The 14,755-nt window shown below is 41.4% G+C and overlaps 1 protein-coding gene and 1 pseudogene across 1 annotated transcript in view; one reads left to right on the forward strand and one right to left on the reverse strand.

Annotated features, from left to right (window-relative positions):
* SUGCT (succinyl-CoA:glutarate-CoA transferase) overlaps positions 1-14,755 on the forward strand; it is a 917,561-nt gene that overhangs the window by 236,610 nt on the left and 666,196 nt on the right. The gene's annotated exons all lie outside the window — the stretch shown is intronic.
* Positions 3,249-4,079, reverse strand: LOC105979090 (annotated as a pseudogene).

Genomic DNA, 14,755 nt, shown 5'->3' on the forward strand with positions numbered 1-14,755 from the left:
ATAATCATTTCTGAGGTTTTTTTGGTTGCCATTACCTTGATATATTGTTTTTATATATTTTGTTTTAAAATCTATTCTTATTTTGTGACTGTGACGATTATATTTTACGTCAACGTGATGGTGGTGCCTGTATGGAAGTAGGGTATGGAATCCAAGCTGTCAGTCATGTCAGAGGCTGGTGATGCCTCCTTGGGGGTGTGGCCTTTCATAAGAGAGATGGTGAGAACTTCTCTTGCCCATTGCCTTTCTGCTTGCTTCGATTCTGTGTCTGCTTCCAAGGGTGGCCCTGCGTGGACTGCCACCCTGGGACCTATCAGCGCCCTGCCATTTTCACACAGACTGTGCATACATATGACTCTGTACCTCTCAGCCTTTCCCCTCTCTGCTTCATCGGCCTGCAGCCTTGGGAGTTTGGAGAGGGGTCTGGCTAGCATTGTGAATATGAACTTTTGTTGGACTGGGCTGGGGTGCCTTCTTGATATAAATTACTTTTTGATATAAAGTTCTTTCATATGCATATATGACTGTAACTGATTTTCTTTCTCTAGACAATCCAGCTTAATGCAATCCCACTGAGGGAGTGGGATTCTAGACAAGCAAATCATAAGGGTGTAGGATAGAGGCATGTCTGACTCCTCTTTTATGACAATTGGGCGGAGTTGGATTTCACTCTACTTTACGTAGTCAGAGATGGCCATGGAGTCTACTCAGTTGGTACCTGGAAAGGGCATGGGAAGGGAAACTTTTGATTCTTAGGAGCTTTCTTACCTGGTTATTCTTACCTGAAATGGCTGAAAGGAACGTAATGGGTGTTAAATTGCAGCACAGGACTAAAGCCATGCTGCTTAAATTGAAAGGGCTGACAGAAGACCAGGCTGTTGGATGTTTTTGTTGTTAGGTGTTCTTAAGTTGGTTCCAATTCATAGGGACCCTACGGACCACAGAATGTAAAACCACCGGGTCTGCACCATCCTCACAATTGCTCTTATGTTGGAGCTTATTGTTGCAACCACTGTTTCAACCCATTTTGTCAAAAGGGTCTTCCTCTTTTTCCCTGCCCCTTTACCAATCAAAATGTCTTTTTCCAGGGAGTGATCGCTTATGAAACATGTCCAAAGTATGTGAGCCGATGTCTTGCCGTCCTTGCTTCTAAGGAACATTGTGACTATACTTCTTCTGAGATAGATTTGTTGACCTATTGGCAGACCATGGTACCTTCAATATTCTTCACCAGTACCATATTCAAATACATAGATTCTTCTTCTGTCTTCCTTACTCAGTGTTTAACTTTCACATGCATATGAGGCTGTTGAAAAATACCATGCCTTGAGTCAGGAGTACCTCAGCCCTCAAAGTAACATCCTTGCTTTTCAATGCCTCAAAGAGGTCTTGTGCAGAAGATTTAGACAAAGCAGCTGTAGTTAGCAATCTTCAGCACTAACTGGAAGAGAACCAGACTAACGCTACTGTACTCCCAGGGAGGTTTATCCTGTTGGTTTTATAAGTCAAAGCTACGGGCTATTTTGGAAGGCAGGTACAGTGCTGATTATGGAGCAAACTACTGCAGGCCCTATCTGTAACAATTAAGGCTGGTTTGCAGGAAACAACGTGCAGCCCAAGAAGGCACTGGCACATTCCAGAAGGACCACTGGATGTGGGGTGTGGGTGTGGGTGTGGGTCTGTCTGTTGTTCTCAGAGCCCTCCCTCTGCCACCTGCAGAGTATTTTGGCTATTGATGTAGCCTCTACTGAAGACACCTGCCTACCAGCCCATTGCAGCCTTAGAACTGATTAAAAGAAGGAATAGGGGGACCAAAATGGACTGTCAGCAGTCTGTTCTATTGGGTTCAGAAGTCTGAGCTATGAGGCGCACAATGGGGCAAGTTTGTCTTAACTCTGGATGCTCCCTTGAAACCTGTCCACCATGGGTGGTACAGTTGATATTTGAAATACCATTATATCAATTTGCAAGCATTATATCAATTTGCAAGCTACCACAGAATGGCCGACTACTGCTAGATGCGGGTCTAATTGCATAGCCTACGTATATCCCAAATCCCCCAACTTTCCAAATTTATGCAGGCATGAGGTGAATCTGTTCCACATTGACCCTCACCCTTTCAGTAGTTCATAGAAGAACACTCAGATACATTTATGAAAATAGGAGCTTTTCCTGAATATTTTGAAGACAGATGGAGGAAAAATTTGAGATGAGAGTTAGCCAATTTCCGATTAAGAAAAAGAGGTATCTACTTTCTTTTGAATGATACAACAACACAGGGGATTATGTAGTATGTCTCTTCTAGCCATGAGGAAGACCTGGTAGCATAGAGATAACGAGTTGGGCTGCTAACCACAAAATCAGTGGTTTGAAACCACCAGCAGCTCTTCAGGGGAAAGAGAAGGCTTTCTACTCACATAATTACGGTCTCAGAAACTCACAGGGGCAGTTCTACGCTGTCCTATCATGTCACTACGAGTGAGCATGAACTCAATGGTAGTGAGTTTGGTTTGGTTCTAGTCATAGACTGCTATTCCCACCAAACAACCTTCGCTATCCTGTTGAGTCTGGGTAAGAAGGAGGTGGAAGACATTGATTGGATTATGTGATTCATCTGTAGTTGGTTGTTAACAGCATTAATTGTGACTGCTATCCTAGTGGGTAAAAAATGAGCCATCTTGGAAGCAGAAAGGGGAATCTCACTCCCAGCAAAAGAGAAAAACCAGGAGTGGAGCCTCAAGATCCCTATTCCTTGATCCCAGAGACATCTTTGACACCAGAGGAGTGGCAGAGGACCAGCAACAGCAGAAAGAGCATCAAAACTAGAGCTAGCGCAGAGACAGAACAGTAGACTTCCCAGTCCACAGAGGGAGTAAAACTGAGGGCTCTGGCGTAGGAGTAACAGGGTGCCTCTGAGCACTTCACTGGAGAGCTGGGTTTGCTGACCCATGGAGCTGGAGCTCAATGCTTTCATACAAGGCTTACAGTGGAGTGGTGTGGTTTTGGGGTATTTATTGGCAACTTGGGTATTTATTGTCAAACACCCCCCCCCCCTCTTTTTCTAAGAAGAGTTCCTTTTGCTGCCCACAGGAGGAACCCTATGGAAGATGTTTTATTCTTATATAAAAACGCAGTCCTTTCCTGCTCCTGTCACACAATAAATAGCTGCTCCCTCACGGGGTGGGGGCGTCCTGCTGCTGGGGCGAGGGGAGACCTGGGGCTGCCCTGTGTGCGTGTGGGCAACCAGGTCAGTCGTCTTCGCTGTCTTCTGCCGACTCTTCGGCACTCTCTGGCCGGTCGTCGCCCATATGCCAAACCTTCCAGACTGTGCGTCCCCCATGTACCTGATGGTCACCTTGAACTCTGCCATCTCGTAGCCAAAAAGCTTCAGGATGCGGGCCTGCTACGGGGTCAACACGTTGCCCTCCTTGCACATGTCGTAGTCAGACAGCACGGTGACCACACCTTTCTTGAGGGCTGTGGGCAGGTTCAGCTGCCTCCGCTGTGGCTCCATAGAGTGTGGGAACTGCTCCAGGGGCCCAGGATCCAGGCTCACTGAGAAGGCTGCTTTGTTACTGGCTTGGGCGTAGTCCATCGCTGTGAACTTGGTGAACCACTCGTTCACGTCCTCCTTAGTTCGATAGGAGAAAAGGAGACCAACTTCACCCTACAGCTTCCTGCTGACCTGGTGCGGGTTGTCTATGTACTCATCAGAGGGGTTTCGACCCAAGGCCACCATCATCACTGTGTTTTTTCCCAAAGAACATCGGCTATGCTTTCAGGTGTTCCGAATGTCCTTCAGCTTGCTGTTCCTCATGTTGGCCACCGAGAAGATGAAGAGGTACTTACTTGTACATGTCCACACATTTCCGAAGCTCTTCCATCAGGTTCTGTTTCAGTTCCAAGCCTTTCTTGGCAGTTTTGGTTAAGGAGATTTTTTTTGTCACGCTTGGATTTGGGTCAACCTTAAAAGAGCTTGGTAATATTGTTGAAGCTGGGCAGAGATGCTTGCCTGAATACCTGTATTCTGAGCATTTCTCACATGAATTGTAACTTTTTAATTCCCTTATAAACTCCATAATCATGAGTATCATCCGTGAGTGCTGGGTGGCCTTTGCAGTGAATTATGGAACCCCATTGAAAAGTAAAGATGGTTGTTGAGAACAAATCAGAATCTCTGCATTGCTGTGGTCCTCTTTCACCTTTCTGGATGGTTTCTGAGTTCCAAGTCTTTCCCCCTCCTTTCAAGAGCTACACATATCTCTATATTCTTTATAGCACAGTTATACTCCCTAGTGTGGGTGCTTTTCTCTGAGCCAAGTGCTTATCAATTTCTTCTTTTTACAAAATTTTAAATAAAGAGAATCCCATCCTAAGGGGCATGCTAGTGAGTGAATTTAAGAGAAATCACAGAATTCTAAGGCCTTCCACTTCCTATTCTATTTTATCTGCGGTAGGACTTCAGCAGATCCATAGAGTTCCCTTATGTAGCCACAGCTATAGTGTGACCCGTATAAGCTGAGCAAGAGGACATTCTGTGAATGAATCCATAGCCAGAACGGATTATCCACTTCCCCTCAAAGACTACCAGAATGCATTCTGTCATTCCTCCCACCCATTTGCCTTAAACACCACCAGATCCCCAAGCTTTCTAGGTCATCTGTTATTCCTGGGACTTATTCCCACAGGCTCTCTGTGCATCTTTTCTTCTGACCCAACCTTCAAATAATGGTTTTAAAATCCCCCCAGTGTATTTTGGTCCAAACTGTAGTATGACCAACCACTTCATGTGTCTGCAGAAACTTTTTTTTAACAATCATTTTATTGGGGGGCTCTTACAGCTCTTATATAACAACCCATACATCAATTGTATCGAGCATATTTGTACATATGTTGCCATCACTATTTTATAAACATTTAGCTTCTATTTAAGCCCTTGTTATCAGCTCCTCTATAGTGAATAAGGAAGACATGAGAAGAATTGATGCCTTTGAATCATGATGTTGGCCAAATAGGGAATACAACAACATCGGCTGCTGGAAGAATCACAGGAGTAAGATGAAGCTCTCTGCTTCTTAGAGATTTAGTGTCTTGGAAACCCAAAGGGGCAGTTTGTTCTGTCCTATAAGGTCACCAAGAATCTGAGTCAACTCTCTCGGCAGTGACTTTCTAGGGAGAACCTCAAGAACAAATACACCTTGAAAGAAAATATAGCCAGAATATTCTTTGAAATAAGCATGGCGAAACTGAGAGGAATTGCTGAAACCCAAATGCAGGCTGAGCATGAGAGTGGGACAAGAGGAAAGTCAAAGGAAATAGAGGAAAGAACTAGGAGGCAAAGGGCATTTATAGAGGCCTAAATCCAGGCATGTACATATGTAAATATATTTATACAGAACGATGGGGAAATAGATCTATGTGCATACATTTATAGGTTTAGTATTAAGGCAGCAGATGGACATTGGGCCTCCACTCAAGTACTCCCTCAATACAAGAACACTTTGTTCTATTAAACTGGCATTCCATGATGCTCACTTTCCTGACACGATCACTGAAGACAAATGGATGCATAAGCAAATGTGGTGAAGAAGGCCGATGGTGCCTGGCTATTGAGAGATGTAGTGTCTGGGGTCTTAAAGGTTTGAAGGTGAACAAGCGGCCCAGAAGCAACAAAGCTTCCCAGAAGCAACAAAGCCCACATGGAAGAAGCACACCTGCCTGTGTGATCACGAGGTGTAGAAGGGATCAGGTATCAAGCACCAAAGAACAAAAAATCATATCATCGTGAATGAGGGGGAGTGTGGGGTGGGGACCCAAGGCCCATCTGTAGGCAACTGGATGTCCATTTGCAAAGGGGTTGCGTGGAGGAAACGAGTCAGTCAGGGTGCAGTGTAGCATTGATGAAACATAGGTTTTCAAAATTCATTTAAAAAATGAATTTTTAAAATAAACTTTCCTCTCGTTCTCAAATGCTTCCACCCCACCCCCAAACTGTCATAATCCCAATTCTACCGTGCAAACCTGGCTAGACCAGAGGATGCACACTGGTGCAGATAGGAACTGTAAACATGAGGAATCCAGGACAGATGAACCCCTCAGGACCAGTGGTGAGAGTGACAATACCTGGAGGGTGGAGGGAGGGTGGGGTAGAAAGGGGGAACTGATTACAAGGGTCTACATATAATCCCCTCCCTGGGGGATAGACAACAGAAAAGTGGGTGAAGGGAGACATCTGGCAGTGTAAGATATGATAAAATAACAATAACTTATAAATTATCAAGGATTCATGAGGGAAAAGAGAACGGGAGGAAAAAAATTGAGGAGCTGATTCCAAGGGCTCAAGTGGAAAGCAAATGTTTTGGGAATGATGAGGGCAACAAATGTATAAATGTGCTTGACCCAATGGCTGCATGTGTGGATTGTGATAAGAGTTGTAGGAGCCCCCAATAAAATGAATTTTAAAAACCTGTTTAAATAAACAAAAGAAAGAAATACAATTTAAACTGGGGGGAAAAAAAGAAAAGGAAATAAGCATAGTGAGACGATGTCTCATGTGTTTTAGTCATGACATCAGCAAAGACTTGTCCCTGGAGAAGGACATTATGTAGAAAGAAAACAGGCAAGAGGAAGATACCCGATGAGAAGGACTGACGCCGTGGCAATGATGGGTCCAACAATAGCAATGGTAGTTCGGGTGATGCCGGATTTAGTAGCGCTTCTTCGTGTTCAGAGGGTCACTCTTAGTGAAAACGGACTGAACAAGTCTTTGTGGAAGCAGATCACCGAGTCTCTCCTACTGTGTGCTGCGTTTCAACTGTCAACTTTTAAGTTAACAGTGGAGTACTTAATATTGCATCATCATTGCTCCGTAATGTCGAAATGCTGGTAAATCATGGCACGTTGTGGTAACGTTGGGAATCTTTTTTTTTCTTTTCTTTTCCAGCCTATGCAAAGAACACCAAAAAAGTCCAAATGTAAATGGATATACATCTGTCTTTCCTTGAGTAGCTGTGTTTTCATACTAGTCACAATAATCCCTTCACTATAATTTGAAAGCATAACTTTATTAAAATTGTGTATTGAAATTTTTTATAGGACTGGCATGTGATTACATAGCATATTTCATTTAACTGATGCACTGAGAATAACAGTAATAATAAGTGTATTGGCTATTACTGGATACATACTAGGTAATTTGTGTATATTTATATCTCACCCTACATTGGGTGATTTAATACTAAGAAGTTAATACTTTTATTTTCCTTTTATAGTTGTAAAGGTGAGACCTAGTGAAGTTAGGCAATTTTCTTATGACCATAGCTAGAAAGTTGAAGAATCTGTGTTGGAGCTGGAGTTTCAAGAGTTCAGCACTTGCTTATTTTCTTTCCTGCTGTATCCATCTGAGGAACCCTTGTGCCACAGGGGTTACCAGAGGGGTGCTAGCTGCAAGGTGAGCAGTTCAAAGCAACCAGGTGCTTCGTGGGGAAAAAAGATGGGGCTTTCTACTCCCGTAAAGTTACAATCTCGGGGACACACAGGGCAGTTCTAATCTGACTTGATGGCAGTGCTTTTTTCTCTTTGTGTGTGTGTGTGTGTGATATCCATTTAGTAGTCCTTTTGGTGCTTGATACATTGTAACCTGTCTTTTGTTTTATGGTTCCTTTTTTTTCCTTAGGTGGCAGAATTCTTGTCTTTCCATTATCTCTGACAAATGATCTATTTAGTATGATTCAGAAGACACCACACATAATGTGACATTGCTATAGAAGCAGATTTGAATTCTGAACTATGGGGCAACAATAGGTTTCCTTTTACAATGGCTTCAATCAACTTTTTTTTAAAGTAAACATGGATTTCCTAAGCACTTATGGTGTAGGCACAGATGGGGAAGAACTGGGCCCTTGATTTAACTTAGAGAGAGGCAATATAGCAGGCACTGCCACTTCCTGTGAGATCTTGGAGAAATCTTTTAGTACCTTGAGTGTAGGCTTCCTTTTATGAAAAGGGGACAATGATATTATTTTCACATGCTTAATGAAGGCTTAAATGAGAGAGCATATTCTAAGAATGAAATGTAAAAATAGCTCGTTAAACAACTGAAAAGGAAGAACATGTTCAGCACATCTTAAACTGGAAGAAATCAAGGAAAATATCAAGTTTTTTTTTTTAGTTGAAATATAGAAAGATTCTTTGGGCAAAATATTGAGTGATGCAGGAAGCATGAAAAGAAGATGGGAAGATTACAGGGTTACCATGCCAACAAGCACTAGTCTACATTCCATCAGTTTAAGAGGCAGCATATGAGCAAGAATCAATGGTGCTGAATGAAGAAGTTCAAGCTGGACTGAAAGAATTAGCCATAAACAAGGCTGAAGGAATTGATGGAATACCCATTAAAATGTTTCAGCAAGCTGATGAAGCACTGGAACCACTCCCTCATCTATGCCAGGAAATTTGGAAGACATCTACTCTGTCAACTGACAAGAAGAGATCCCTATTTGTGTCCATTCCAAAGAAAGGTGACACAGCAGAATGCTCCAATTATAGAACTATGTCATTATTATCACATGCAAGACAAATTTTTCTGAAGATCATTTAACAGTGATTGCAGCAGTACATTGAGATGGAGTTGCCAGAAATTCAGGCTGAATTCACAAAAGGACATGGAACAAGGATGCCATTGCTGATGTCAGATGGATTTTGGCCGAAAGTAGAGAATACCAGAAAGATGTTTACTAGTGTCTTATTAATTATGCCAAGGTATTCGATTAAGTGGACTGCAACAAACCATGGATATCCCTGAGATGAATGGGAATTCCAGAACACTTCATTGTGCTCATGTGAAACCTGTACATGGATCAAGAGGCAGTTGTGTGAACAGAACAAGAGAATACATGGTATTCAGGAAAGGTGTGTGCCAAGGCTGTGTCTTCTCACTATACTTATTCAATCTCTATTATGAGCAAATTATCCGAGAAGCTAGATTACATGATGAAGAATGTGGCATCAGGATTGGAGGAAGTCTTATTAACAGCCGAGACATGTAGATGACAGAGACTTGCTTGCTGAAAATGAGGAGGACTTGAATCACTAGCTGATGAAGATCAAGGGATATAGCCTTCAGTGTGGATGACAACTCAATGGAAAGCAGACTAAGATCCTCATAGCAGGACCAATAGGTAACATCATAATTAACAGAGAAAAGATGGACGTTGTCAAGACTTGTCTTGCTTGAATCCAAAATCAATTCTCATGGAAGCAGCAGTCAAGAGAGCAAATGGTGCATTCGAGTGAGTAGATCTGCTGCAAAAGACCTCTTGAAATGTTGAAATGCAAAGATTTTACTTTGAAGGTATTTGTGTGCCTGCCCCAAACCATCTTATTTAGTTGCCTCATGTGTATGTGAAAATTGCACATGAATAAGGTAGCAGAGCACATTACCCAAAGTCTGAATAAGAACCAATGCATTTGAATCATGGTACTGGCAAAGAATATTGAAATTGTCAAGGCCTGCCAAAAGAACAAACAAATCTGTCTTGGGAGAACTACCGCCAGAATGCCCTTTGAGGCAAGGATGGCAAGGCGTTTGACATGTTGTCAGAAGATCAGACGGACTTTGGACATAATATCAGGAGAGACCAGCCCCTGGAGAAGGACATTACAATGGGTAAAGTAGAGGAGCAGGGAAAATGAAGAAGGCCCTCGACAAGGTTTATTGACGTAGTGACTGCAGCAATGGGCTCCACCAGGAGAATCGTTCAAGGGTGGGCCAGGACTGGGTAGGGGTCCATTCTGTTTTACATGGGGTGGCTATTAGCCAGAACTGACTCTATGGCACCTACCAACACAACAACAATAACAACAACAAAGAATTTTGTAAAGTACCTAACTCTCTCAAACACCCAGTTAAAGGTGGTATCTATGATTCTTTTAAGTGAACTGAATCTAAGTTTATAAATGATTGTAACAGTTTCTAAAATCTTGATGTTTTTAGGAAATTTTGGGAACTATTATAGTTATTTATAAAACTGTATGACAGCTGATGGGCCACGGTACATACATATACAAAATTAAATAATTACTTTCTTATTATTAATGGAATTTCTATTTTAATCTTATCCAGCTTAGAAAGAATATGGACGGTAAAATGCTCTGCTACTTTTATTATTGAAAAACTCTTTTTAGATTCTCCTCCTTCGTGAAATTGTAGTATTAAGCTGCTGTTCAAATATAACATTATTCAAAGGAATATAGTTTAAGGAAAATATATATAACAATACCATTCAATTTTCAGAGGAAATATACATCATAGTTTATAGAATTATCTATTCAATTGAGATTTAGTATAAATTCATATTTAACAAAATGTAGCATGACAAAAATGATTTTCAGAAGTAATCTCTGAAAAGTCCACAAGATGGGAATCTTTCTCTACGGAAGACACACCCACTGTGTAACAGCCAAACATTGTGATTTCCCCCCTCATATTTAAAAGATGAGCAAAATACAAACTATTTTGAACTCTTGATCTTATAATCTCAAGACTGTAATGAACTTTGATAATGTCTACCCATTAAAAATACCTAGAGATATATTGGGACAAAAAGAACAGATGATAGTAAGTATATTATATTTAATTTCAGAGGTTTTCTACAAATTTTTGGATTAGTGAAAAGTTAGAATGATCAAAAAGTTGATTGTTGTGCACGTGTAAATTAACACGTGTTTGAATTTCCCTTCACTCATTGTGTTCTAAAGTTTTTACCTTTTGCGTGTTTCCCTTAAACTTTCAGTCTGCTTTTTTCTTAGGAATTTGGGATTTTTATTCAAACCAAACCAAACCTTGTATTTGCGGAATCAATTTACTTGAAATCAATGGTTCAGGACTTTGCAACAATCCTAAGAATATTGGGCATTGGGCAGTCTGTGAGGCAGATACAATTAGAAGAGATGTACTAGCTACTAGCATAATAATTGCCACTGTCTGGGCTTCCTCTTGGGAGGATTCTTCCTTATATTTAAATGAAGCACAGTTTCTAAATTTAAGAGAAATTAGGCAACACGGTACATAAGGGGAGAATATTATATGAAGAAAACACATACTCTTGATTGTTTAAAAACTATCATAGATTTAATAAATCAGATTAGTCTCAAAATGACAAATATGTTTTCCTTAGTGCATTTACTGGTGGGTACAAGAGGGGGGGGTAAAGCCAAGCAATATATCGTGAGCAGCACCTATAGGATTTCTGTAGGAGAGTAATCGCTTCTCTCCTACTGCAGATTGATGAAATTGTGTTTCCTGTGCCTATTAAATTTGGCTAAAATTATCCCAAAGGATCAAATGTGATTTTGATTGCTCAGTTAAATAAAAGTATGAATAGTAGTTGCTCTTAATATTATATTAATAATATGCATAATAATCAGAGATAACGGTTATCAATTGCTTATTACGTATCAGTTATCAAGCACTTTACATATATTATTAATTTAGTCCTCACAATACCCTGTGAAATTGGTATTGTTATTATCTCTATTGAGGAGGAAACTGAGGCAGAAAAAGGTTAGGTAACTTGCATAAAATGACATGAAAGTGGTGGACTAACAGGCAAGTGACGAGCCCTTTGGGTAGGCAAACGATACGATGCCACTTATTTAAACTGGCATGTTGAAATTTGTTTGTTATCTCTATCCCAATTTTGAGGAAGAATTATGTGGCATTTTCCTCTACATAATTTCCCTTTTAGGATTGCCAAGAGCAATTGAAGAGGTATAAACAATTCTGTTGTTTCCTCATCACAGGAATCCTTAATTATGACTTAAAAGCAAATTTCCTTGCGGAAATCAGGTTGTACATCTTTTGAATAAATCCTTTGATTACATATGCTAAAATTATATTAGAATCATAATTAACTCAAGTTATAGAGAAACAGCTATCTCTAGCCCCATCTAGTTAATGAGAACAATACCGTGCTTGTGCAATATAGGAGCTTAGATGGTTTTAGCTATTGTGCGATTCAGGGTCTCTGGTTTCCGAATTGTTTTCTGTGACATTATTGGGCTGGGGCAGAGGTAGTACGGGGCAGGAAAATTTAGGGACACGAGGGTCTAATTTAGGGGAACTGTGTTGGAGATAACCTGAGGAGAAATCAAGTAGACAGATCAGAGCATACCAAACCTATTTCAACCACAGCATCTCCCCTTTTTACTTCTGTTCTTTGAAAAGGGATTTCTTTGTTTAAAAATGATTTGAGGAAAACTATCCTAGATCAATCAACTTGGACAGAAGTAGTTTACTGGAATAGAAAGCAGATCGTGTGTTTGCGCACGCCTCTCTCTGTGTTTGCAAATACTTTCCAGAAGATAAACTGATGAACTCCGATGTTGATAACTCCTAGAACTGTGGACATAGACCCAAAGACAGAATCCTAATGTAGCTGGGATGGAGGCCTGGGTAGGAAGCGTTTGTGTGGGATCTGGCAGCGCTCCTCGGGCCCAGGTGGGGATGGGGTGAAGCGCAGTATTACAGTGAAGAATCAGTCTATCTTGGTGGCTCTGATTGGAGGTTAAGAGTCTTTGGCTCAGATAAATCACATAGGACTTGATTCTGGCAACAGTTGGACTTGAGTATAGTTATACATCCTGTTTTGTTCTTAGGGGTGTCCAGGGCAAATCTTGTCAAACTCCTGAGTAGGTGTGCTTAGTACTTAAACAATGCCCTCATGACTCCCTGCTCAGGTGCAGACTACCTCTGGGGGAAAAAACCCTGAGTTCTGGTATGGTACAAATTACAATGCAATTCGATAATGGGCAGATAAAACAATAACAAAGAAAGAAAACCTGCTAAGTGCAAAGGTGCAGCTGTTTTGGAGACGCGAACAAACTACCTATCTATGGATATGGCTGTGAAATATGGTCTTTTCCTATTTAGACGTGATGCCAGCATTTAGGAAAAGAAGACCTGGGGCAGGGTCTCTGCTCAAACGTGAGGTGAAAGTGTACGTACTGAGTCAGGCCAAGGAATTAGAACATGGCTTTTTACGAAGTCATTAATAATTCATTTCACCTCATTTTAACCTGGAAATTATTTTCAAATACCCCTTTCTTTTCTGTTCTCTGGAGGGTAAAGGGAGGTGCAACATACTCTATGTTCTGCCACTCAAAAGGTGGTCCATGTTTCTGCAGGGCCAGCATCACCTGGAAACCTGTTAGAAGTGTAGATTCCATTCTATTCCACTGAACCAGAATCTGGATTTTAACAAGACCCCAGGTGATTTGCGTGTACATTAGATTTTGAGGAACTGCCCTGGAGCCCCTGGGAAACCCATTTCATCATTGTTATGTGCGTCCACTAGATGTCACTCTTGTCACCTGGTAATGGGACGACATTTTTCAGTGGGGACTCGGAAGAATCCGCGAACACGGTCACATTATTAGGTGATTTCCTCTCAATCCATAGAGCTCCTGATCTACACATTGGTCATTTAAGGTAAAACTACCTTTCTCTATGACTCAAAGCCCCAGAGAGACTTCTGGGAAAGAATTTCATTTTTGGTGAATCAGCTCACCTCTTTTCTGTCTCCTTCTCCCCTTGAAGTTCTCTGCTTCTTGGGTTTGTCTGTCGTTATGTAACCATAAGGGACCTTGCTGTAGATCCTCTCACCGGCGGGCGCACGAGAGGGTGACACCCCGGACTACCCGCACCGCCACGTGGACCACGCGCAGGCCGAGCTCTGTGAACAGTACCGAGAGCAGGAAGGAGACAGGCTGTGTTTCCTTGTTGTCTTGAGAAGCGCTTCTCGGTGATTGTCAGAAGAAATGCATGTGGACCATCATGAATCCTGGACGTGCCTCACAGTGGTTTTATGCAGAATATTTCAACCACTTCTGCTTAGAAAAAAGTCTTTCCCTTGTGATTTTGTATGGCGTTAGCTTTAGCCATGAAGATGATGTTAGCGGGCTATGTGCTCTGGAGGCTCTAGGAAAGGTCCTGCTAACTACTGGGAGGCCTGTGGGGAAAGAGGGATGAAAAGGCAAAGAAGGGCGCTTTGGAAGATCCCAGTTTTTGTCAGATGCCCAGCTTGAGAAAAGTGAAGTTCTTGAAATAAATCAACCCCTTTGCCAAACTCTCCGCCCTCTGAGTCTGATGTGGTTTTTCATCTGTTCCAGTTATAAGGGTAGAAAACAAACCGTAACGTAGCAGGTGTGTGTGTGTGTATGTGTGTTTCGTTAGTGCGCACATTTCCTATTGTGGGTCTGGAGAAATGGCATTTAGTTTATAATATCACAAAATGAATGGAAAATGTTTTAATTTGATTGATTTTTATTCAAGAACATATTTTAAGCCTAAATGTCATTTTCTCCTGTTCAAAGTAGTTAAGGTGCCCAGACGTTCACTTCTAAGCTTTAGGGTTCTTTTTTCTGACATCATGTGTTAAGATGTGATTTCTGATGAAATAATGCTAACTTTTAGACTGAGAATCTATTGTTTAAAAGCATTCTCCAAGTTAATGGAAACCCGGACTTCAAGGTACGTACATGGCACGTGCAAAGCAGTTTTCTATGTGTATTAGTCTAGGTACTTTAGAGAAACGAATCCACAGTAACTCATGTATAAGAGAGTTTTATGTAAAGAAAGTGTGCATCACGAAAACATCCCAACCCAGTGCTGCCCAATCCCACAAGTCCAACAGTAACCCATTAACCCAACACCAGTCCACAAAGTCCTCCACCTCACAAAACAGAGGCAATGATG

Source organism: Echinops telfairi, unplaced genomic scaffold (assembly GCF_000313985.2).
Source record: "Echinops telfairi isolate 266 unplaced genomic scaffold, ASM31398v2 ScPeMD7_7;HRSCAF=31, whole genome shotgun sequence".
Taxonomy (NCBI): domain Eukaryota; kingdom Metazoa; phylum Chordata; class Mammalia; order Afrosoricida; family Tenrecidae; genus Echinops; species Echinops telfairi.